Here is a 27312-nt window from a genome sequence, read left to right on the forward strand (position 1 = left end):
TTAATAGGGGCAACATTTCATCAATATAAGCAAAACACTCAAAAAAAACCAAAAAAACCATGACTTTGTAAATGACTTTCTGGTGATTGTAATCAGTATTCTCTTGCTTTGCAGTTGTTTCAATAACTAATACACAGCTGTATTGATTGCAAAGTTTAAGCAGGCATAATTGCCTTCTAGGTTAATGAATTGTACCCACAGTGAGTTTGTGAGTGTGTGGTAGGCGTTTGGAATGAGTCTGAGTCAGCGGGCAGCTTGCAGTCAAGCTGGTAATTTATTGCACAAAACCAGGTAACGTTCCTATTTCTGACTGAAAAACTAAGGAAGAGAAAGAAGCTATGGAGTTTGTGGAAGCCTTTCACGTGTGGGATAGGGTATAAAATTAGGCAGTTTTTTATTTCCCTTTTTTTCCTAGTTTTGTTCCCTTTAACCTTGAAGAAGAAAGATGGCTTCATTAGATACTACTTGTAACAGTAGCATTATTGCAAAAGCTGAGCTTGTTTTGGGTTTGTTTCTGGAACACGCCATGAGGCGCTGAATTCTTACTGAATCCTGAAGCCTATGAAGAAGTTCCAGTGGGCACTTCTGAAGAGTTAGCTACGTTAAGAAACTTCCAAGATCACCAAGCTTTCTGTCAAGTTAGCCACTGGGTGATGTTTTCAGTTTGTAAGGAAAATAAAGGGTAGTAGTTAAATATTTTTCTCTAATATTTTTATGGTTGTCTGTTTTTTTTTTTTTTTTCAAGTATTTGGGAGTTTTAGTAAAACTCCATTTTTATTAAAAACAAAAACCAAAATTAATAGAAAGAACAAGATCTTTGTTCTTTCTTAAGTGGATCTTAAGTGAATTGCACGGTAAAGCTTAGATATATGGATGTCTAAATAGCTCCATCTGTTACCTTGGCAGTGTGTTATTTAATGTAAAGCTCACCATATATAAATGGGCACATTTTCCTTTTGCTTCTGAATTTTGCAAAAGATATCAAGGCTGAAAACCCCATGTGAAGAGTTAATGTTAGTGAATGTTAGGTTAGGAATTTGAAGGTATATCTAAACTGACCTGCAGGTAGCCATGAAAATATTTCACTCCCTATGTCCTCTTTTTACTCTGTATGATTCTGCCTTCACTTTTAATGTTTCAACATAGTTAAAATATAAAAAGGTTAAAATATTATTTGAGTTTTGCTTAAGTTTAATAAGGCTTTCTATTCATTTTTAAAAAGTCTCCTAGGCCTTGAATTCTGATTGTGTAAGTATTGCTTGGTGATAAAAATTACACTGTTATTGCTTCTGAGTTTTTATTTGAAACTTTTTATTATGAATAGTTTGATTGCAATGTAAATGTCTGGGTACTCATACTTGTCAGCCTCAAACACTAGAAAACCTTTAATCTGCTGACAAAAACATGGGCTAAAAACAGCCTTTGAAATACTGTGGAAAGAATTTATTCAACTAGTGAAAAGAAAAATGTCAGTTTGTCTTGAATCATGAAAGTGGAAATTAATGAGAGTTGCTACATATGTAAATGCATTGCTTCAGAGAGTTGTAGTAGAGAACTGCTCTCTTAGCCTTCAAGTGGGAGAAAAACCACAAAACTTGTTTTAGTGAATCATTAGGGGAAGCATATCAAGTGGCTAGTAATGGGTAGAATAGGAAGAACGTTTTAATGTTAGGGCCAAATTTACCTTCATCAGCTTAACTGTATCAGTAAAATAAACTTACCTAGCAGCAGTGTTGTCAATAATAAAATTACACGGATGCCTTAAGGAGAGAGCTGTGACTATACAACCTAAGAACCACTGTAGGCATTTGAGTATCAATTTCTTTTCCTAGTTAAAACTACAGTAATATTTGTAAAATCTTCTGTGGATTGTTGTGGTTGTTGTTGTTTTTTGTTTTCTAATTGCTTGTAATTTTGTGGCTTTGATAACTGAGGTTGAGATTGCATTTCAGTTGCAACCAAATGCTAAATTACCTGATAGCAAGATCATAGCTTAAAAGCAGCTACAGAATTTTGAAAAATCAAAATGTGTTCTTAATTGCTTTAATCACCCACAGATTTTCCTAGAAGTAATCAGGGCTAATGTCAGAAATTATTCCAAATTAGTATAAGGAAATCAAAGGCCAGAAGCCACAGCATGTGAGCTGGACCAGAATGAACCAGTGATACTGCCACTGTGGGATGCAATACTAAAAACCTTATGGCAATGGGTTGGTGAGGTTGCACAGATACTTGCTGAGGGAAGTTGCACAAAACCTGAAGGCAATAGTACTGCTGCAGGAGTGTGTCAGTTTACCTTTCAGAAACAGATGTTGATACCAATGCTGCATTATATAGCTATATTGTTTCTACAGACAAGATATATTATGTTCTCAAATGTAATCTAATTCTATAACCTAAATCTCCATAGTGGAAATCCATCAAAAAAAAAAAAAAAGAGCTAATATATCAGAAATAAACTCATAGGAGTGTTCAGTGACATTAAGAATGTCAACTTCCTTGTATGAAAGGAGGACCTCAAGCTTGTGCTATCCCTGCAGATCTGACCATGTGCTTTTTTTAAAATGATGTCTCTTTGTCTGAAATACTTGCATTCTATTGAATGCTAGAGAAGGCGCTGTAGGCATTGCACACTTGTTTTTGATATTGCAGGAAAGCCAAAGGAACAGAAGAATTCTTAAATACGCTAAGGGATCTCAGTATGCGGTATGCCTAAAAGTACATAAAGATGCTTTTACTTTTAAATATTAAAGTATCTGTAATATTAATAACAGATGTTACATCAAATTTTAGATATTGGCTCATTACTTAGTATAATGAAACTACTTATTGTAAGTGCTTCCATTTAAATTAATATTTGGCTTCACTTTCTGAAAATGATGACAGTCTGACAATCCCCTTTCTTCTTTGGCCAAATGCAATATTGCAATATTTTTTTGTACGCATAGTATCATAAAGACCATAAAAAGTGATAGTATAAACAATATCAACGCTTTCCCGATGACCAAAGTTGCTTCTCAAAAATATCTGCTTGCAATACTTGCAATATTCAGGCAGAAAACAAGCGTAAGAATTGTTCTGAGCTGTCAGTCGAATATTAGTTCTGAAATCTGATTGTGACAATTTGGCTGTCAGAGATGCCTATGTTACTGCTAATGCATCTGTTTTGGGCTTGTGGACAAGGCTTGCATAGGTTTTTAACTGTTTACTTTTCTCTGACAGCTGACCGAACAACTGCAAGTCCATTAGGATCCAGGTTACCTGGATACCCTTTGCATTCTCCTATAAATGACTAAAACATGTTTGAAAAATTACCAGAAAAAAAGGCTATTCACTATTAAATTTTCTATGCCCTACATTGTCAGTAATTGTGGCACTGTATTTAAGCATAATTTTTTAATAAGCTGCTTCAATTCTCAGTTGCTTTTAGTTCCTGAGAAAGCGTTTTGGAGACTTTTTTTTTTTCTTTTAATCCTAATGAATGGTGCCTATCATATTATTATCTACTTTTTTTATGCAATAATCAATTCTACCAGGCTTCCTGCTTCAGCTCAACTGTAGCTGAAGATTTTTTTCTGCCCAAAATACATCTATCTTTGCACATACACTTCTTATGTTCAGATGCACAGTATCTGAGCGTAAAATAACTTGCACAGAATGGGTGAAAAGCCATTATTTCTTTAGTATTTTCTATTAAAAACAATTGCTTCTTGTGTGCACCTATTCCTACTATGCCCTTGAATTCCCTGGGGCTACAGAGTTTTTTGATTTGTATTACTTTAACTCTGGGTTTAGCATTTGATTATTTTTTTCCTCTAACTCTTCAGGGGGAGAGGTTTCCTAAAAGTAGATGTAATTCCCTCCCGTGCTTATCAAAACCCTTCTCTAAAATCCCTTTTGGAAGGGATAAAAAAAATCTAGATTAGATCTGTGTTGAATATTGGAAAAGTCTGAAAATCTGGAATTCAAATTTGAAATGAGAATTCACTGTTTTAAAAAGCATAATAATTAACAGATATAAAATCATGAATGGATGGATTTTTTTATTATTATTATTATTTTTTTTCCCAGTATGCAAAGAAAAACACTTGAAATTGAAAACCACCACCTGGACCACTTCACAAGCAACCCACTGTTAAATGAAGCATATATTCAAAATTCTACTACAAAATTGTTGTGCAGTGTTTTGACACACAATGCTGTTAATGTTAAAAATTCCTGAAGATTTAAAGGAGATTTTCTCTCTCTATATATATGAATAAAATACTCTTGGCATACTACTGCATATGAATTCGAAAGAGTCATCTAGTATTGTGCTTCAGGTTATAATCTACAAACCAGCTGAGGTCCAGGAAAAAAATTTTCCATGTTACAGAGTGATGATAATTTTTATAGCCTCATTATATCTGAAGTATTCAGTATAGTTCTGTTAATTATAGAACTGGAACAAGATGAGATGCTGGGATAATGCATAATTAAAGTTCTTAATGTTTTCAAGGTCCACATATGTGTGGAAAAGGTAAACACCAACTGTATTTTGTCAGAAGTGTAAAATTAAGGAACTTGATTGCCCTGAATATGCAGAACTGTACAGTTCAACAACCCTTATGCCCAAATGTAAGCAAGTATGAAATGTGCATGCCAGTGATGAATTAAATTGAAAACGTATTTATGACTTTCAGTCTCTTAAATAAGCTTTGTGTAAGGTTAACACTAATCATTCTACATCATAGGCTTAAGTGCTGTAAGGAACCAAAGACAAAACTTTAAATAAATTAGCACAAAATTGGCCTGGTTAAGATTTTTTTTTTCCAAGCTTTTGTTAGACATAAAAGCAAACAGAGGTTTACCAGGACTTGTAAAGAAACCTTTTATCAGATTCCTGCCAGAGGCAGGACAGTGATCAAATATAACAGATTTGCATTTTTGTCAAACAAAGCTAGAAGGCTATGAATTATTAGAAAGTGATTACAGAAAAGCGATGAAAGTAGTAGGTGAAAATAACCTGGTTTCCACCAGCTGAGGTCTCTGAAATTTGAAAGTTATTATTAATGGAATATTGTGCACACAGGGAAACCACTGCTAGTAAAACATGAGCTTCTAAAGTGGAAGATACTATGAAGGTGCTTTAATTTATAATTAATGCAGTGCAAGTGCAGTAGCATGCAAATTCTTTCAGACTACTGCAGAGCTAGTGATCTATAGAAGACAGTGAATTTAATCTTGGAGGAGCTGAACGCTTTTCATTGGACTTACAGATCAATGCCTGTTCATAGATATCATCACAATCTTTTTTTTTATTTAATTCTGTGACAAAGAATTAAGCTTATATCAGCTGATGGAAGGAATCTCGCATTGGAAAGTAGTTCTTCTAAAGGTTGGATTTAGTGTGATTGTTTTGTAGTTGTAGGAGAAAACATGCAGGAAATGCCATTTAAGTTATACCAGGAGGATTTTAGACTGAAGTATTTAGAGATCTCTGCTTGCGTAGTGTTCCTGTGTTTCTATCTATCTAAGGGTAGGTAGTGGATATTGGCAAAATGTAAAGCTTGCAGCTTTAAATGTTGGTGCTTAAATGTTGGTGCTTCATTTTTAAATCAGAAGTTACAAAGAAAAAGGGGTAAAAGTTCAAAAAGCTAGGATACTTTGTCTCCCTAAGTCCCTATTCAATGCTTGTTAGGCAGAGGCCATCATGTGCACAATAATACTATTCAGTGGCCTTTAAATATACACGCACAGTCATTGCAGGTGCTGGTTGTTTCTCAGGCTCAAATTTTAAAGGGGGATGGATTTGGTACTAAAAAGCATCAAGCAGTTGATTTTTGTGGTGTGTAAATGGAGACATTTCTCAAAGGTAGCCCGTAACTGGGAAGTTGCATAGCAAGGATTCCACAGTCATCGGTTGAAGAACTGAAATAAAGCTTTGTCCTTGGGATGCTGGTATGACTCAAGACAGAGCATCAAAAATTGAGGCAAAGGTGACATTTAGGTTCACAGTATTTGTAAAAGTCACATGCATTTTAAGTACCTGGAAAATTCTGTAATAACCTTGCAAACTAAGGGTCACCTTAGTGAGGTTTTTAATAGGTCCTGTATAATCTTTTCAACATGTGTTGTCATGAAAGCAGTGCTCAAATGACACTTGTTGGCAGCCTATACTGAGTGTTGCTCTTCTTAATTGAAACCTGGAAGAACTGTACTGAAAAAAAAAAAAGCTGGTTAAGTAATGAACGCCACTTAGGGACCTCTAGGAAAATTTAAACTATCATGGTTTTCAGACACTTTAATATTAGAGAGAAAACTCAAGTGTCCTTTTATGCTCTTGTGCTTGGTTTCTCTCTTTCTCTCCCTACAGATTTACATCTCTACCTTATTTCAGTTTTGTCAACATTTTGTGTCAGTAGAAAGACATTATACACCTAAAAAAAAGTGCAATGATGATGCTTTTATTTCTAGTCACAGTGTGGAGAAAAAAAATCGTGAACCAAACTTTTTTTTTTCTTTTTGTCCTTGAGGTCTAAATCCTGTGCTAGCTTGGAAATACATATTTATGATTTCTCAGAAATTCTGTATGACTCAAACTCTAGGGCAGAAATAAAATTGAAAAACTTAGATTATTATAGCATTGATTGAATATCAGTAAAAATCTAATAGAATAACCTGTATCTTTTAAAGAGAAAATGGAGAAAAATATAAATTACTCTAATAGGCCAAGATGACAGCTAATTTTTAATGATTTTGTTCAATTTGAATAATGTTTAATTTAAATTTCTTTCATTTTGATGCTTGTGCTTTTCTAACTGCAAGGCATCACTGAAAGCATCTTCTTGTGTGACTTTCTTATGGTGCTGTCAGTAAACGGGCTGTTCTGGAACTTTAAAATATGTTGTAGCTGTTAGTATGCAGGAGGATTTATTGAAGTGGATGTGAACTGGAATATCAAATTCTGTTGCAAAATTCCTCATTAAGAGGGTAACAAAGCTAATGATCCCTATTGACTCGGGTTTATTTCAAATGCCTAAATGAGTACTTGGATAACAAATCACTCCTGTAATGTAACAGAATTCTTGTAATTTGAAGAACTTAGTGTTAGATATGCTTTTGTTTGCATATATACTTCAAATGATATGATTATATTAAATGAAGATGAGTAGTTGGTAAATTATCTATGATGTTTGGAGCTCCTTAATAAAGGAACATTACAGCAGATTAAATATGAAGTGAAAAAGGTTTTTCAGTCTAACTATGCTAGAAAGCTGCTGATTTCTTGAACTATATAGCGTATTTTATTACCTTCAGTAACATAAGGGAGGACAACTATATATATATATATTTTTTTCAAAACCCTGCAGTAATTTATTTGGATTACTGTTTTAAAGAATCAATTCCAAGGCTTTTGAAATTATCTTGTTGTCCTGCCTTGATGTTTTGTTCAAAGAGGTAGGGAGCTACCTACTTGAAAATGAGGGTAGAAACTTGCAAAACTAAAGGAAAAGAAGATAAGACATCTGACAGCACACATTCTCATCCTGAATGGCTTTTTCTTCATGTCAGGAGGGAGGAGCTTTGAATAGACTGGATGAGCAGAGCCTAGTGAAGCCAAACAGAATACTTTTTATGATGTTAGAGGGCTTTGGATCTATCAGTTGTCTCTATATGGCCTTTTTCTTCTTATAAATCAATAATATGTTGTTCTGGCATATTTTCAAACATTACCCTTAAAATAGTTGCTTTTTCATTGAACAGCCTATTTACAGCAGATCAGAAAATTGCTCAATTGTATAACCTTGCTTTAGGATGTTAATTTGCATCAATAGGTCCCAATTTTGTAAATATGATAGATCTTCAAAATTAAACTTGATCTCTACTACAAGAAGCTCTACTTCTTGATTTCCTAATAGTTAACCTGAGTCTCTGTAGAGATTAATGTGCCTTATGTTTCAGTACAAATGAATTGCAAATGAAATGAGGATTTAATTAGAAGAGAACAGCCAAGCATGCTGACTATACTGAGGCCTGGGAGAGGGATATTTAGTTTTAAGTAACTCTTCATAACAGAGTTCATCATGTGATGTGCAGGTAAAATAAATCTGAATAAAGAATGCCGTATTCTAGATCAGTTTCTGTCTGTGAAAAGTGTAGAAAGTGAATGTGTTACTTTGCTTTGTTTACGAAGTTGTAGTATTTGCTTCAAGTTCTATGTGGTGGTGTTTTTGTTTCTGTACTTTTTGTTACACAAAAGTAAGCTGCCTGAAGTACTGCCTATGATATTCCTTGGCCACAAGAATAACTCAGAGCTGCAAAAGTGGTTAAGACAACTACCTGCTTCTTTCTACTTCAGCTCTCAAAAATAACTGGTAAAGAACTCGCACTTTTGCATCATTGTTGAGCTTTGCAAATTTTGTTTTAAATTTTTAGCACATGTACAATCATGATGCATTAAGTGCATCAAAAAATAACTACTTTTCCTCTAGGCAGATTTTTAATTGATCAGAAAACAGCCATTCTCTCTTAATTTTGAAGTAAAGTAGACAAAAGGACACAACTTTAATATGCCTGGTTTAGGAGTATTTGTTCTTGGTAGAAATATAATCTTGCTAGTTATATTTAAAAACTTTAACAATCTTTTCCCTTAATTCTGAACTAGCACTTCATTCAAGATTAGCTCATCTCTCTCTCTTCCTTTTTTTTTCTTCTTTTTTTAGATTTCTAATTTCACCCATTGTTAGGGTAAAAAAGGTGTTCTTATGAAAAACTGGGTCAGAGTTGGGCATACATATGGAGCTCTACTCTTTCCAAATTCTTGTGATTGCCCTAAAATGCACAACAGAACTAGGAGGGAGCAAACCAGAGATGACTGTTGAGCCAGATGAGTGTTTACTGTTGGAACCACTGCTACTTACTACTTTACCTTTCCATGCCAGACAGGTTGGTAGTATAAAAAAGCATAAATGTTATGCTTATTGTTGTTGTCAATAAAACTGAGTTGATGCTATCAATTGTTGATGTGAATCCCAAATCATAGCAATATGGGAAGTTGAGCTGCAGGTGGGAATATATAAATTGTTCCTTCTTCTGTGTAATTAATTCATGTGTCTATGATTTTAGAGAACTAAAATAGGAAATCCTACACAATGCTGAAAGCAAAATGCTACCAACTTGAAGTTTCAAGTAAATCAAAATTTCTGGTTATTGTAGTGTAAACTTCAGTTTGTTTTTGTGACTTCATCTTGACTGTTAATTTCTACATTAAATGCATGATAATAGGCCTTGCATAAATGTCCCGTACTTGGTTTGAAAATTGAAGCGACTTCATGTATTGGAATATTTTCTGAAGAGAGAGTTGTTACTATTTCCAAAAACTGATGGATGGGATTACAAGCAAATTTTGTGGGATTATCTAAAAGTTATCTAATTATTTTGGCATTCACAGTTGTTGAAACATTATAGTTCCTTATCTTTAGTAATTTCACTGAAAAGGAACATTTATGCTAAGAAAATTAAATCTTTATTTTTTCTCTTGAAATAATTTGTCACTGAAAAAAATGGGGGGAGGGGAACGGGCTGGGGGGAATATTTTGTAAAGGTTAATCTATGGATATTTGTTTTCTATAGAAGGGTGAAATACCTGATACAGCACAGTTATAGCACATTCTCTGGGATCAATCTGACCCTATCTTTTCAAGTTCATAGATATTAAATCTTGGTGTTACATAAGCAATGCTGTAGTACAAAGAATTGCCAGTAACATGAACAGAGAAACTCTTTGTTGATGCAGTTTATTAAAGCTAATCCAACCTGACACCACCTTGTGTCATATTTAATTACTCTCAGATCTAGCAGCAATTGTGAGTGAAGCCCCTAGGTTAAAATTCATTTTCAATTTATTTTTTTGTTGTTGCAAATAAATGCTGAGGGATTTTGTAGGATTTCAGAATGTTTGTAGTTGAGCAAAACATCAAAGATTGTGTACATAAATGTGCTTAGATCTTGGATGTACCTTAGATGTGGATGTAGTCTGGGCTGGGGGGAGTAAGGGGGTGGGGGATGCATGTAAAGAGGGGTAACTGGCAACCCGCAGAATTTCAGACCTGAGAGTCCAAAAGAAAATATCTCCAACTTTGTGTGTAATCTGTGTCACTGAAGTATACTCAAGGGGAAATATTATCTCCAAAGCACTTTTTCCCCATCTTTTTAATTGGATCTGGCAGGAGAGGAAGATTCTTTTCAGGACTGGAGGTGGGCAGTCTAGTTCCTTGAACTTCATTAAATATGTTATAACTTGAGGAGAAATTTTAGTTGATTACCCACAAAGCTAGCAAACCTCTATTTTAATTAAGGTAGAGGTTAGGCTTCCTTTCCACTTTGTTTTACTTTAAAAAGCTAACCTGAAAAGTGTGGCTATGTAAGATGCTAGTTTTGAGCAGTCAAGGGGTTTACTTTCCATTGGTTCAAAGTGCTTAATTCATATTTGGACTGTTTTTTTTGTTTGTTTTAGTTTTTTTAATATGATTTGATATTTTTAATTGCAGGAAGATGAGCATTATGTGCATAGCCCAGTCCCTTCTGGAGCTACTGCTTCAGTAGCATGTGTAAGAAAAGGCCAAAGAAATTCTTCGCTATGGGGATGGTGAGGCACTGGAACAGGTTGCCCAGAGAAGATGTGGATGCCCCATCCCTGGAAAAATTCAAGGCCAGGCTGTATGGGGCTTTGAACAACCTGGTCTGGTGGGAGGTGTCCCTGTCCATGGCAGGGGGTCAGAACCAGATAGTCTTTAAGGTTCACTCCAACCCAAACTACTCTAGCACTCCTCTAGCAATCAGAAGAAAAGCAGAGAGCTATTACAGATGAAATTTAGATAGATCCAAATTAACTGCGGCGTTAGAAATTCAGAGCTTGATTTTGTGGGATGTTTCTGTCTCTGCAATGGGAAGAAAAACTAAACTTGTTTAGAAACAGAAGTTCAGTGGAAAAAAAAAAATAGTTCTGAATTTGTCCAGAAAAAGATTTTGTACTAAAATGTGATTACTACTTCAGTTTTTATCAATTATGTTGCTTTGGTTTTTATGTGAATTAGTGTCAGCTTCACTAGAGAATCTTGCTCTTAATGGTAAACAATGGGATATATTTAACATTTTATTATTCAACAACTATTCATGTTTTGCAGTATCTCCCGGAAGCTGAAATGTGAAATACCTTTAGTAGAGATGTAAAGGAATAAAAAAAACAAAGGATACCAAAGAACAGTCTTGGAGTTGTAGAGTACGTGAGAACTAGAGTTAGGGTGAAGTTAGTGCAAGATTCAGACAGTCCTGATTCTTCTATATCCTGTGGCTAGTTATGGGAAATGCTAGCCCTAGAAAACATGTATTTTTTTTCTCTGATGAAGTGACTTTTCTTTTTTTATCACTGTCTGATTTAAAACACACCAGCATAACCAGTTTGAGACAAGATTTTTTTTTCCTATATATATATATATATATATCTTTGTTTTGTTTTTCTTTATTGGTGTTTCTGAAAAATACTGAAATATACACAAATATCTTCTGAGATAGGCCAAACTAGCTTCACTTTGATGTAAGATTTTTCCCTTAAGAAAAACAATCAGACGACTCATGTATACATATTCATTGAAACAATCTGAATATGTAGTTCCTCTGTGGATTGTATGTGCTTTAATATTATCCAATGCTCACAGCTTTGCATCAGAAAAGCAGAGATTTCTCTCCACATCAGCCCACACGTTTTCTTATATTGCAGGTGGTGGAGAGGTTGATGTTTCTTTGTTAAACTGCATTTTCAAAAAAAAAAAAAATCTCAAGACTGACTGAATGTTGAACAGAGCTTGTAGTGACAAAGTATTAGGATAAGCTGATGCCATATGGCAAATCAACAGTTCCATTTTGTTTTACCTCTACATCTACGGATTGTACAATGAAAATGATTGGTTAAAGCATGAAGAAAATTCAACTCACTTTTTTGTTTGTTGGAAAAATTGGGAATTTCTGCCTTATGTTGCATATGTGAAAGAAGGATGTCTGAAATTGATTCTACTTTTATTTTTTAAATTAGGCATCATCAGAGAGACAAAAAGCAGACAGCTGGTAGTAGTAGTTTTATTAAGTTCATGACTTCAAAGTTCCGGATTCCATTCAATTTTGTCATAGTTTTTTTGTTATAGTCTGTTCAGGTTATAAGAAGTTTGCCAACATCTGAACTGAATTACTTGATTGTTATATTTATGTAACTGTACTGATTGCGACTATTTCTATTCAAATCAGAGATGTTTTAGTTAGAGGTAGTAAATATTGCCATTATTAAAGTCAGTCACTATCTCCTTCCAAGCTCTGGAGTGGCATGGCAGTTTACTTGTTACCTTTTGTATATCAGTAGAGTCAGCAAATGCTTATTTTCTCCAGTGGTGGTTTATAAACTCCTTGTAAATGTTCCCTTGATGAATTACACCTACCAAAGGAAAAATAGAGCCTGTTATACAGTGATCCTCCAGAATATTGATCTGCTGTCCTGTGTACAGTGTGTTCTTTCCAAATTGGCCTGGTTCTCTGCTTGCAATTGTGCAGTTCCCCTGGAATGTGTCAATTTGTATGACCACCAAATTTATCCATTACAGTTATCCACTTTGTGTGTGGACTAGAGGCATTTCTGATGGTTAAGAAAGTATCTGTAGAGCCATGTTATGCAGAATATGTTTTGGAAATAGTATCTGTGTGGGTGAGATACTTAATTGTCATTAAATTAAAAGCCTAGGAATAAATGAAAAGTAATGTCTTCCTGTGGGATTCAAAATTGCATTGAAGTTGAGTCTTGAAATATATATCAGTAAATAAAATATATATCAGTAAATACTGTGCATGATTTTTCAAGGGATCAGTACTGAGAATTTGTGACAAATTGTAAATTTGTAATGAATGTTATTTTTAATTGAGTGTCCCTGATTATTCCTATAGCTCTGTGTGTCATAGGAATGAATGTAAATTGAGGTAGTATCTCATTTATGCAATACTGAGAATGCAAACCCTCCAAATGAGTTCAAATTATTTTTACTATAGACACAGAAAAAATGCATTCAGTAGTTTCATTATCAGTATTTGAGTAAGTACTAGAAATAATTTTGTTTCCACATTAGACCTATGGAGATGAACAAGGCTCAAAATGAAGGAATATAACTCATTACATTTAAAATGAATTTCTTTAACTTCTGTAAGGTCAAGCAAGATAAAATGTATGAGCAAATTTAGTCTTAGATTTATCAAGGCCAATAAAATTAGGATTCTTTACATTATAATGTTATTACAGCCAAAATTTAAATAGTTATCTTAAATGTATTATGACTGCTGTATCTGTTAGATAAAATACATTAATTTTAAGTGCCAACAATGTAATATAGTATGGACACTTCTAGCAAAGAAAAAGAGGATTCTAAAATTGCATTTATCATAGACTTCATAGCAGAAAGTGTAAATTAATTTTTTTGATCTGAAACGATAGTAATTACAAAATTCTCCATTTTTATGCACCAAGACCAACCATTTTTTTCTCTTGAAACTTGTGGAAATAGAGGATTATCTCTAATCAAAGAAGACAAGCTCTCTTTATAACAGGGTTGTAACTAAAATTTATCCTGCTCACTGGATGCCTTTGAAACTGCGTTTTTAGTATGCTTAGCTTGTTCTGTTATGTCCAGTGATACATTTGATAGGTTTTCCTCTCTAAAAGTTTTATTTGGGGATCATGTATATTTATTTGCAGGATAAGGATGTCCTTTCTTACAGGAAGGACTGGAATAAAACTGAATTCCCAAGTAGTCCAACATTACAAAATGTACTGTCCTTGGGCGCAGCTTTGGTGTTTTTTTAATAGATTTTATGAATTTTATTCCTTAAAAGAATAGCTCATGTCATTGATAATAAATTCATATATTATCAATGATAATAGGTAAGATTGATAAGAGATGTTTTGACTCTTTATTTTAAGTGCACCCTTACCGCAGACCCAGAACCAGGAATAAGAATGTCCCTGAACTGCCCAAACTTTAGAAACTTGAGCATGAATTGCTATGTGGAGGTTCAGGATCCTGCCTAACTTGCAGACGATATACAGGAGTGAAAAGACATTCTTTTTTTTTTCCTTCCTTCGTTTCCCTGGCACATCTTATGTGATAATTTCCTGTCACGTTATGTGCCCTTTTATTCGATGTTGCAAACTTCATGTAAGTGGCAAAGGTAAAATAGAATATCTGTTCTGTAGTACTGTCATCTTTTTCATAGAACCACAGAATATCCCGAGTTGGAAGGGACCCAGAAGGATCGTTCAGTCCAGCTCCTGGCTCACATAGGACCACCCCAAAATCAGACCCTATGTCTGAGAGCATTGTCCAAACAATTCCTGAACTACAGCAGGCTCAGTGCTGTGACCGCTCCCTGGGGAGTCTGGTCCAGTGCCTGGCCACCCTCTCGGTGAAGGTTTCCTAACACACAGGGACCCTCACCTGTCCCAGCTCCGTGCAGTTCCCTCAGGTCCTGTCACTGCCCCAGTGAGCAGAGCTCAGCGCCTGTCCCTCCACTCCCCTTGTGAGGGAGCTGCAGGCTGCCGTGAGGTCACCCTGCTGTAATTTGGTCCCATGTTAATTCAGTAAGAGAAATGTATTTTTATGCTATCTTTACAACTTTCTACTTGGATTACTACCTCAAAGACTTCATAAGCTTTCTGTTCTGTTCATCTGCTACCTAGTGCAGTGTGTCCCATGGCTCTTAATGACTGTGGCTCCTAAACAGTATGGCAATGGAAATAAATATTAGTATTATTTTACCACTACCAATACACATTACTTAAGACAAGCAGTACTGTAACCTGATTAGAATCTATTAGGATTACTTTGGACATGAAGAGCTATACTGAATGGTAGCTCTTTGTACAATCAGCCTTTTAATTCTCTCTCTTAGGCAGAAGGCTTCAGAGAAAGGTTTGTAATAGGTCCAGAGTGCATTTGTTTTCTTAGCAGCAAAAATAATCTCACTTCATTTAACAAAATGTTTTTTCTCCAGAATGTATTTAGCTGTCCTCGCTTACTAAATGGAAATAATACATGTTAATTATGGTTAGTGGGTGCAGTGCATTTCCTATCTGATGGCTTTGTCAAAAGCTCTGTTTTATCTTTGGTATTTTTATATAATGTTTTGACGAAAATAGCTTATTTTCTGTAAAATGTAGTGAGTGAGATAATAGCTAAACATTCGTTCTGTTTTACTAAGGAGTACCTTAGGGCTCTTTTTGATACTTTGCTACTGTGGAGTTCTTCCTATGCTTAATAAAAAGTATAACACTTAATAAGCTGACCCTTTCTTACCAATACTCTGTGATTAATATATTAATTATGTCATGGCATTGTCTCATGTGTTGTATAAACACCCTAGCAGACTGGTAATTGATCAAGTGTTTCTGCTCAAGCAAAGCCTTGGAATTTTTAATGACCAGCAATTGTTTGAGTAGCATGGAATTGAGTAGTAAAGCTCCTGAAGTCTCCACTGGGATCAGTGTTTTACTCAGATGATGTTATTTTCATACTTTACTGAAGAAAGTGGCTGAGCTGTAAAAGTGTGCTAGTATAACTTCTCTACTTGAACCAATCCTATGGGATCTAGATGTTAAATTATTAGGCCATAAGGACAAGGTGCTCCTTATTTTGCTGGTTTTAAAGTACTCCTTGATTAGGACTGCCTCACACTATTGCAATACGAGTAATAGGCCAAACAACCATAGCACTGAAGAGATGGTCATTTTGTTAGAGAAAAATGTTACTTGTACAACTCTTTTTCCCCACCCAATAGCTTCTACTTAGGCGGGCTGATACCTTCATCTTCATTATTTAAAAATTCCCTTGCTAATTAATTTTTTTTAGCCTATTGCTTTTGACTCAAAGCCCAGGTTATGGTACTATTGATTGATAGCCTTATTAAGGTTTTGAGTATTTGTAAATGTTTTGTATTCTACATTTAACCATTGAAAGATTTTTAAATGTGATGAATTGGAAGATAGGACAAAAAATCAATTAAATTTTGATTCATGGGCTGTGATTCTGAGGAGACCATGGAGTCTAAGAAATAAAACTTTTACAAAGTGCACCAGTTCTAATATTCACTGATTAAAAGACTTTGCATTCTCATGTCTTGAAAAACCTGTTGTACATTCCTCCTTCAGGTATTACATCCAAAGTGCCCCCTGCGGTTCATTTATGGGGTCTAAAACTTCCCTCCCTTGTTTTTTCCCATGTCTTTCATAGTCCTAACTTCGCCTGTGTTAAAGCACTTCAGCACCTTCAGAGATTCCAGATAGGGCTTGATTGTTTTCTTCAAAATGCTTTGCCAGTAATAAAGAACTTGAAAAAGTGACAGGGTTTGATAAAGATAACTCATCTGGGATCTTGTGGGTGTTGATTGACAGTCAGTACAATAGTTTCTATATCTGGTGTGAAGATACCTGCTGTACCACTTGTGTTATTACAACGCACTTGTATGTAGGTTGCTACTGTCGTAGACCCTGGATTTATATTACTGAGAATTTGGCAGAAGGTGAAGGCCAAGTAAAAAGAAAATAAGAAAATCTCTTAGTAAATAAGAGCTTAGTAATGTTTAACAAAGAGATATAGTCCAAGCAGAAAGAAAACTAATATATCTTAAGTTTGTAATGTTGCTTTCCAGTTGCTATATTACAGTATACCCTCAGTGCAGTATATACGGTACATTTTCAGTAGATTTGGGGCGGGGGGAAGAGGTTAGTTCTTAACCACCTGATGACTGAGATGGTGGAATGACCTTCTAGTAGGAGTCATGAATGCAAAAGCCATAACCTTCTATTAGTAGTTTGATAGATCCCAATTTGTTTGGGGGGCCAGTGGAGGGGAGATATTTTTGTTGCTGTCTTTCAAAAAGAAAAAATACAATTTGAGAGAAGGGGATGGGGAGGGAAGCAACACCCTGATGGTGTTCTGGAGCAAACAGTTGTAAGGGCATGGCCAGTAACAAGGACTTTGAGTTATGTTTTACTATTCATCTTACCTTTGTCACGTGCTGTGTCCTTCCTTAAGCTGCAGCCCAAGTCTGATGTGTGAGACAGAAGGTGCAAGTTTTTGTGATAATATTAGGGAAGAACAAAGGAGAAGACAAGTCTGTAAAATATATGCAATAGTACACAGATTTACAATGGACTACTACATGTGGTCTTTTCCAAGACGTTAACTGGTTCATTCCAGATATAAATAAAATACTTGCCTTCTAGTAAATGTACGATAATATCAAATCACTTAATTCTCTTTAACATTAAATGTGCTTAAACTTAATTAGGATCTAAATGAGAAGACAGGTCTATCAGTGGAACACTTTTGTGTCTATTGGCATTCATGTAAGATTTTCTTTAACTAAAACAGCTTACTGGTGTTTAAATAGAATTTCAAGTAGTACTTAAAATCGTCATATTAACAAGTTTACCAGTCTTAAACAGTGTTTTTTTATTTTTATTTTTTTTTCTGGTGTGCATCTGTGTCAGTTGCAAATGTAATAGACTCAGGGCTTTAATAATGCAAATTAAAATTTCCAGTAAGAGAAATGCCAATATAGACCAAGAATTAATTCTGAATCCAAAGGGATTAATGCGAAGCTATTAATTGGTTACATCTAGCAGAAGCACTTCAGTAGTTCCCTTTTAGTTATTTTGATACTTGGTCTGAAATAACAAAGGAAGCTGACCTTTCCTGTGTTGTGCATCGATTGCACTTGCTGGAATCTTCATCTAACTGAAGAAGTTGTATTTTGCTTTCTTTATTCTTCCTGCTGCACTGTCACCTTCTTTGCGTAAACTTCAGAGGTCAACTATATACGAGAGAAGCAGAAGCAGCCTGTGATATTTTAACTGAATCTGGCAAGAATGGGGAAATCAACAAGAATTGGGGGCAGAAACCAGCTGAAGTCTTTATTTTTTCTTTAGACTGACACTGTTGGGGCTTTGATATTCTGTGCCTTTTTTGTGGGGGTTTTTATATTGGATTCACTAGAATTCTTATTCTAAGACGTATGAAAATTGTTCCACAATGATTTTAAGTACAGAATTAATGCTTCTTTATGAACAAGGAGAAGAATGAACAACTTCAATTAGTTCTTACAGAAACATACAATGATACTTGTCTTGGTTGGTTAGGAGTGAAAAGAAGGGTAGAAAAACTTAGGTTTTTTTATTTATTTCCTTGATATTTTGAAAATGAATATATATATATATATATATATTCATATACTATAGATATTTTGTGTGAAACTAGTATGAATATCATAAGTATGTTACCTAGAGACAAAATAGTAATAACCGCTATGGTTACAGACTGCTTCAGTGAAAAGCAACAGGTACTGACAACTACTTTGGGAGTATCTTCAAAGTAGTAGTATATTTTTAAACATTTCAAATAAAGCTAAATAATTAAAACAGTATCTCCAAATCTAACTGACTTTGGTATGAAAGGGGTTAGGTTTTAAGATTTAGTCCTTTTTTTGTTTGCTTTCCTTTCCCTTGCAATGGATCTTGTTTTGGTGGGGATTTTTTGGTCTGCTCCCATGTCCTGGATGAAGTATGTGGCTGCTTGGGTAATAGTGCTTCCAGGTAGATTTTATACAGTCTGAGAAATCCTGCCTTACCTGTCATGAAATCCTTTTGTGTAGGAGTCAAGTTATGTGAGGAGATAAACAGACTATATAACAGTACAAAAATTACTGCTTTAGGTAAAATGCACCCTGCTGATAACTGAGTAAGCCCTCCTGTATATGCTAATGCTGGTTTGTTATAAATGGTAATTACAGTTTGGTTTACTGCTTGTAGCCATGAGCACCTGGAAGACTGACTAATCCCATCCATATGCTGGGGACAATCCAGCTGGTATTCTTGCCTCACAATGTGGAAATTTTGTATTTGAGAGCTAATTTGTATTTTTTCAGGCATTTAAAGATGCCCTTTTCCGCTGCCATATCGGAAACTGGAACAGAATGTAAATAATTTGGGCCTCTACCTAGCATGTAGATTCAAGTAACTAGAGGTAGCATGGATTGTGCCATCTGTTGACAAGAATTTTTATTTATTGATTTTTGTTGTATAGCGTATCTTAAAACATAACTAGGAACACTCAGGTCAGTAAAAAGTCTCACTGTTGAACACTTTTTTTTTTTTTTTTTCCCCTTCTGGAAATATATTTCCCTGGGAGAGTATTTGTTCTAAAGACTTCAAATGGTCCATTTAACAAATCATGCAAGAACTGATATAACATTTTAGCTTTTCTTTTCTTTAATCTTTGAGCTGTCTAGGAATTTCCTTTATTTAAAAGTTTTATGCTAACATAACCAGGTTTATTGTATATTCAAGACAAGTGTCTCCTAGTATTTTATCGCCTCTTTTGTCATAATGGAAACTATGCAAATTATTGTTTTAACAACTATTTTCTCTTAAGTTTTTGTAGTCGGCCCTTATAGAGATCATTTGCAGCATCTGTTTTGGAAATTTGGAACTATTCTCTCTTCCTTACATGTTGTAAAGTATTCTTGAATCTGGGAGGTGGTAGTGTGAAAAGGGAATGAACAATTAGGGGCTTAAAGTGGAAACAAAGGGGTGTGTATGATAGTCCATACACAATCCAGTGCAAGTGCAACGGTTATGCAAAATATCATCACTCTTCTCAAGTTTGTTGCATTATATTTGAAATTGCATGGTTTTTCCTGACAGATAAAATTGGAATTTATTCTTTTAAGAAAGCAAAAGTAGTTATAAAAAAAAAAAAATCGAAATAAACCCATGACTGTTACAGACCCCAAAATGAATGCCACCTCTGTAACAATTTCATGTGAATTCTTCTTACAGACAGCAGAGAGCAGCAGTGTGATGACCTGAATCAGAACAAATGATGTTAAGGAATACTTAAAATAACTTTAAAAGCTAAATACGTTTTAAAAAAAAAACAACACAGTTGTTGCTTTTATCTGATATAAATTTAATGAGACTTTTGGGAAAAGGAATGAAAAGGTAAAAAAAAAAAAAGACATTAACAATAAAATAGCCATTGTGGAAATAATTGTCAAAAAGGATGTTTACATACAGTAAAAAAAATAAGAGTTAGAGGGTGGGTAACTGAGTACCTTAGGAAAATGGATAGATTAGTGTCTGAACTGCAAGTAGAACTGTCAAAAATGATGATGTAGAGTAATTAAGAGCAGAGTACAAATACTAGCTCACAGACTATATTTAAAGAATAATTCTAATTGAATGCATACTGAACAGTCTCAAATTTGATGAATTCAGTTTAATGTTCAGAAATCGCTTATTATATCTGCTAGTAACTTACAAATCATTATTCTTGTTCGTATGAGAAGTTCATAGGTACAGATCAAACCACGTTAAAATATACAGGGTACCAGATGTCATGTAAAATGTGAAATATTTTTTCTGAGGTCTTGAAAATAGTTTTACAAGTCTTCTTCATTTGGCATCTCCTTAAAGCAAAACCATAGTTAACAATTTTGATTTTCATCAGTAACACTTTTACCCACCATTATTTTCCGTAGTAAAAACAGGATGTAGACTTTTGTGGATAATGAGCAGATATAAATACCTATGAGTCAGATAAATTATGCTGTATCCCTTCATTCCAGAAAAAACTGCTACAATGAGGGACATGGGCGGATGCTGTTGCCCTGGTGATTGCTCATTTGAGTCTAGATTGCAACAGGTCTGCATTTCTCACTTCTCTAAGATGTTTGCGTTTGTGTATGCAACTCTAGAGATAAAGCTAAAAATTGAATGCAATCAAATAAAACAGTATTTGTGCAATGTGTCAGAAATGGCATATGTCTTACAGGGAGTACGAATAAGAGATTACACAGGAATACTTACCTTACAGATGGATAAAGGAAATCTTAAGAAATATATCCATAGCATACAGGACACCAGTATAACCATCTCTCTGTAGGGCTAATCAAAGTGATATAGAACTAAACTTAGAGGCATGAAATTTCTAATCTGCCTTGCTATGCTGAGTGCCTGAGTGTTAGCGTGCCCCATCTAAGAGTCAGCAACTGGCAGTTTCTGGTAATTGAATTACTGAGATATCTAGGTATTTGTAATGTCTTTTTCTCATGCTTTTGATATTGTAAGCCACGAGACCTGATCTGAAGTGTGCAGGAAAAGCTGCTATGTTCCACAAATTAGTCTGAGCTCTGGAAAAATACTTTTAATCTCAGTTTTCATTCTGTGATTTTTCTAATATTAATTTTTTCCATAATTACACATACCGTTACACTTCATTTTGGAAGCAGGTGGTCCCTTAGCTGTTAGAAGTTATTTGTGTTTAAAATTGGTGTTTTACAAAAGTTTTGCTGATACAGACTGTTCTTAATGTGTTTTGGTGAACCTCATTTGGGGCTTTCATGTATCTCTCAAGATGTTGCATGTTTCTAAGATTATTTTTCTTTGTAGAGCCTTAAAAATTGAGTCTAAAAAAGCGTGACTTAAATTCTAGAATAAGCTGTTATACTGCAAGTTGCTTTTTGAAAAGATACGATAAAAAGATTCAATGTTCAAAATCAGAGAACAAGATATAGACTTTAAGCAACAAAGCTTAAAGCTATTTCACAGAATCACCTAGGTTGGAAGAGACCTCCAAGATCATCTAGTCCAACCTCTGACTTAACACTAACAAGTCTTCCACTAAACCATATCACTAAGCTCTAAATCTAAACATCTTTTAAAGACCTCCAGGGATGGTGACTCAACCACTTCCCTGGGCAGCCTATTCCAATGCCTAACAACCCTTTCAGTAAAGAAGTTCTTCCTAATATCCAACCTAAACCTCCCCTGGCGCAACATTAGCCCATTCCCCCTCGTCCTGTCACCATGCACGTAGGAGAACAGACCAACCCACACCTCTCTACAGCCTCCTTTAAGGTACCTATAGAGAGCGATGAGGTCTCCCCTGAGCCTCCTCTTCTCGAGGCTGAACAACCCCAGCTCCCTCAGCCGCTCCTCCTAAGACTTGTTCTCCAGACCCCTCACCAGCTTCGTTGCCCTTCTCTGGACTCACTCGAGCACCTTGATGTCCTTCTTGTAGCGAGGGGCCCAAAACTGAACACAGTACTCGAGGTGCAGCCTCACCAGAGCTGAGTACAGGGGGACAATCACTTCCCTAGCCCTGCTGGCCACACTGTTTCTTTTGCAAGCCAGGATGCTGTTGGACTTCTTGGCCATATTTCATATAGTGGGACATGGCTGCCAAAAAATAGAGATCCTTGAAATATTGGCGGAGACACAAATAAGTGCTGAAAATCTTTATTTCCAGTATTTCAGCTACAGTGATTGATAATTCTAAAATGAACAGGCCAGGAATATCCTGAAACCTCTAGAAGAAGGATTGTACCATGGGGGAACAGAAATGGAAGATGTCAAAATAAATCAAAACAAACCAATGCTGTTGAGGACAAATCATCTTGAAAGATGTGTAAAATATGCTTGTTCTTCATGGAAATGAGGAATATTTTGTCACCAATAACAAAAAATAACGTTGAATTATTGTTAAGATAAAGCTAACTGAAAACATGCATCTTCAAAGTGTTTGGAGATCCCAAACACATTGGCATAGATTTAGGCAAAACAAAATGAGCAGAGACCTTCCGGCGATTTTGTTCCTTCTTTTTAGTAACATGTCTTTTAGCAATTTCGTAGACCTGCATCATGAAGTAAGTATCTTAAACAAATGTTGAAGTAAACCACTTAGATGAAACTTCACTGTAAATGAAACATGGAAGCACAGGAAAGAAATTTGTTTCCTCATCTTATAAAATGGCCAATCCTACTTCATTTTTAGAAAATGGGTAACTCCTTATTTAAATGAGTATATTGAAATGCATTTTTTAAAAGTGTATAAGCATAGAAATGTGTCCTTTTTCTTTCCTTCCAGGTAGTGTCTTTCCTCATTGTTAGAGTTGGGAGTTTAAACGCTTCTGCTCTACTCTGTTTTTGCTTGCCCCTTCATAAACTTGAAGGGAAAATATATTTCATGCATCTATTATGTTATTTCATACCCTCATGCCAAGTGGTCAGACTTGTATTTTCCACACATTAACTGATAATACAGAATACTTAAACTACCTGTAGAAAATCTACATTTAGATAGTTTTGGCTCTGCCATTTACAGTCTCCAATCCTGCAATCAGCACAGTATACGTGAACATAATACTTCAATGGATTTTCTGCCCACATATGTCAATACCTGCATCTATCTGCTGCCTGAAGTCAGTATGACTTTTCTGATATAGCTTTTCATAAAATAAGGTATGTTTACCGTTTTCCTCCATTCATGGATCTAATTTGACTGATAAGCTTGAATACTTTTGAAGTCAATAACAGTGCATCTTCTGAGCAGTTTGCTGTGTAATCTCTTTTCTGTTCAAAGGGCTGGTGAATGCATTTGAATCCATATGGGGAAAACAACTTTCAATTGGTGCACAATTGGTGCACAGTTAGCTACATAAGTGAATCAATGTTCTTACAAGTACAGTAGCTTTTTATTTCAAGTAGTGCTTTTTGGGATGGTGAACATTTGGTAACATTAGAACCATGTGGCCAACAGATGGGCTTTCTTATGTCTTTTATTTTGTTCCTTCTGAAATTGCTCCTTGGACTTGTGTAGTACAATTAATCCATGAATTATGTTTGTATGAAATTAATGTCTGTGGCTACAACACTATTTCTATAAAGTTAGTAACTTTATATATATATATATGTGTGTGTGTGTGTGTCAGTATGAACAGCTAGATGGTCTCAGTGTTATTTTCCTCAGTTGTAGTCTGTTCACAGAAGACTTGATGGTGCTACTGTTCACAACTTTTCTGCTTTGCTTTCATTTGCTAGAACTGGCATCTTTGAACACTAAACCCATTTCTAGAATGCAACCTTTCACTTACATGGACGGAATAAAGTATCTCCACCAGTTACAATATTTTGGAAGGTGAAGTAGAATACCTTAAAATAAATAAATTTTATTTGTATTTATTTAAGTGGAAAAACAAATCCCAAACCACCACAAAAGCCTCTCTTCCAGAGTTATATATCAGGTTTCCTGTGGTACAGGAAGATGTATGGATACTGCGAACAGTTTGGTAACTTTGGCAAGACCATGTGACCTTGCTGGCTACTAAGAAGTGTATTCAAATCTCTCTGGAAAGAGTATATTCAGTATTCTCAACGTGTCTGAAATGAAAGGAGTAAATGTAGAACTAGTTATACTGAACTTGTCACATCCATTGTTTTAAGTGATTTTTGCTATAGCAAATATTGCCTCATACCCGCATTCCTTCTCTAATACAAATTTTCTGGCATTTAACACAGTGTTATAGGATAATTATTCTGATAGAAATATCAATAGTACAGACTTGATAGAGCGTTAAAATCATAAACAAATCAAAATAGACTTTTTAAGTATCAATCCCATTTGAATTACAGGAAATGCTTGAAGCAGCCTGTAGATGGATTTTTGTGAGTGTGTGCATTTCTGTCTGTAACATTTCTTTCTAAATCAGAAGCATGGAAAGAAATTAAGTGCGAAAAATAATCCCAACACAGTGATATAGCAGCGTACAATCAAAGTATCTTCTATTTTGTCAGTAGCAGGTTTTTTGGTTAATGACACACTACTTATCATCAAGTTCTCAAATTTTGTTTGCATGTGTTGGTTGTTTTTTACCCAAAGTCATCTCTGTGGTAGCTGTTAACTGATTGTTCTTATTTTTGGAAAATTAAGTACCTCTTCAAGTCAGCTATTAATGTACTTTTTATCTTGCACTGATGATACTAAGATTGGGACATATATAACAAGGCCCTTATTCTGATACCAGAGACCGATAGGTAACTCCCAAAACAAGAATTACGCTCTGGTTTATAAATTCATGCAGCAAGAATGTCTCTAGAAGCAGTATGAAGTGAATGCCAGCCATATGTAACCTGATTTTTCTATTCATTTTTTGCTCGGTCTCCATTATTTAGGTGGGAATCATGCCTTCAGTTGCAAAATTAAAACTTATTTCACATAGAATGAGTATGTGAAAGTTAGTTTGGTGCTTTAGTTTGTAATTTAATCCATTTAAGGAAGAGAGAGATTGAATTATACTGGACATTTTGTGTCAAAAATACAGTAGACATGCTCAAAACTTTCAATTGAATGAAAAAATACTTTCTGGTACAGGTTTCTTTTTCAAAAACTGATGAACCAAACCTTAGAATAATTTTTGATGCCAGGTTTTTGACACAGTACCCCGAAATAACTTGGGTGTCATTTAATGATCAAATAAACTATCCTGTGAACAAGTATAACATCATTCTTTGTGAATGTCTATTGCATAATAATGCTGTAATAGTTTCTTCAGTTAAAGACTGAAGTACACATCACACTATGTACTGTGTACCTGAAATGCAAAGGCTTCCCGATTTTTTTTTTTTTAAGAGATCTCCCAGTGAAACTGTAATAAGTAGCCCAGAGAAGACAGTGGAAGAGTAATGACTTGTTAAGAGCCTTGTTCTTATTTGAGTTAAATCAATTATGATCACTTTATGATGTTTGTCTACTGCTAATGCTGCCCAGCTGTAGACAATGATTAAACAGTGTTAAGGGGCATAATATGTTAACATAAACATCTTTAATATCCTACTCTCTTCACTTCTTCAGATAGACTTAACATTTAAAAGAAACTCTCACCAATAAAACTGAAAATTTTTGTGTTCTTTCAGTAACATTATGCCCCTATTAGACTTCGCAACATGTATTTTGCTGTATTCAACCCTTAAGGAATGAAGAATCCTAGTATTGATCAAAAGTCTTTGTGTTCAGTTAAACATTTAAAAGACAAGTAAAAATTGTTGATTCAGTCAGTATAACTAGAAAACTAGAGGATCTTGTTTAAATGAGTAGACTTCTTTGATCCTGTTGGGAAGGGTGCATCTTGAGGTTTTTGTAATATAAATAAGAAAAGTATCTGAGTTCTGTTCTAGTTCACAGTAAATTCCAATAAGATAGAAAAGATTGATTAAAGATTAGTTAAAATTAGAAATTGGAATCAAAAGTCTATCGTTGAGGTGTTTGGCATATAGAATAGGAATTCTGCCATTACAATATGGAATTAATCAGATTTACCACTAGCATATATGGATGTTTCTGTTGTCCAATCAATTTGCACCTATTTTTTGATACAGAGTGGAAGGAAAGCAATGTGGCAGAGCTGTGTTGTTTCCCTGTTTTTTTTAGATATCATGAATATATTCCACAGGGAGATAATTTCAATTAATTTCAGTTGGTCTGGGTTCCTAAAGGATCCTGTATTTCTGTGACCCCAAAGTATTTCCATGATAAAGTATTCCAGGTCAGATGATGTTACAAACTGTGACCAGTGAATTGCAATTTTCAATACATGTATTTATATAATCTTTACTTTTTTCTGACTGCTCAAATATTTATGAATTAGGAAGAGGGGAATGTTTGCACCTCAAAATACACCTTGTTCTTCATGTCTGTGTAGCTCCTGAATTTAAGGCAGGAGTAAATGTATAGGCTTACCTTTACAAATTATTACAGGCTTCTGAAGATTCTCCAAGTATAGGCCTATTGATATAAAAAGTATTTATTCAGAAAGTAAACACCAATATGGCAGTAAGTTCACAGACAAACTGGAGTGCATTAACAGCTCTGTGGACTATATGCTTCTGTATCTGCCTCTGTGTCTTAAATCCTTGTGATAAATGGATTGCTTTAACTCAGTTCTGATTAAGAGTTTCTTTTTGTACAAATTAGCATAATCATAGCAGAACTAACACAGGAACATATGGACAATTTTCAGAAGCCAATGACTTGGCCGTAGAGAGACCTAGAAAACCCGAGCACAGACAAAACTAATTAAAACCAAGAAGCAGTTAAAGGTCTTTTGACTAAATTTTGAAATAGATTTCTAGAGGCAAAAAAAATAGTTCTCTTCAATATGACTGATTGTCTTTGAATTTTTCATCAGGGAAATGGTTCTTTTTTTTATTATTATTCTTTTTTTTCCAGATTTTTATTAATGTAGCTAAGATGATCAGGTATGTTTGTGGAAGCAAGTTTTTGAGTGAGTAGGAGGGACATAAGTTCAAACTCAACCTATAGCAGCAACCTCCTAGGATCCAAGTTTTCTGAACAATTCTGAAAATTGCCTATCAAGATCATAATTACATATCTTGAGGTATCTAAA

The 27312-nt window shown here is 34.9% G+C and overlaps 1 protein-coding gene and 1 long non-coding RNA gene across 7 annotated transcripts in view; one reads left to right on the forward strand and one right to left on the reverse strand.

Annotated features, from left to right (window-relative positions):
* LOC106037701 (uncharacterized) overlaps nt 1-27312 on the forward strand; it is a 479206-nt gene that overhangs the window by 118452 nt on the left and 333442 nt on the right. The window lies entirely within an intron of this gene.
* On the reverse strand, nt 12046-18735 carry LOC106037706 (uncharacterized). The gene is made up of 3 exons (XR_001208185.3): nt 17764-18735; nt 17077-17186; nt 12046-12466 (listed from the first exon to the last, which is right to left on the reverse strand). It is a non-coding gene; the product is annotated as an uncharacterized lncRNA (long non-coding RNA).

The sequence above is a fragment of the Anser cygnoides genome, chromosome 13 (assembly GCF_040182565.1).
Source record: "Anser cygnoides isolate HZ-2024a breed goose chromosome 13, Taihu_goose_T2T_genome, whole genome shotgun sequence".
Lineage (NCBI taxonomy): Eukaryota > Metazoa > Chordata > Aves > Anseriformes > Anatidae > Anser > Anser cygnoides.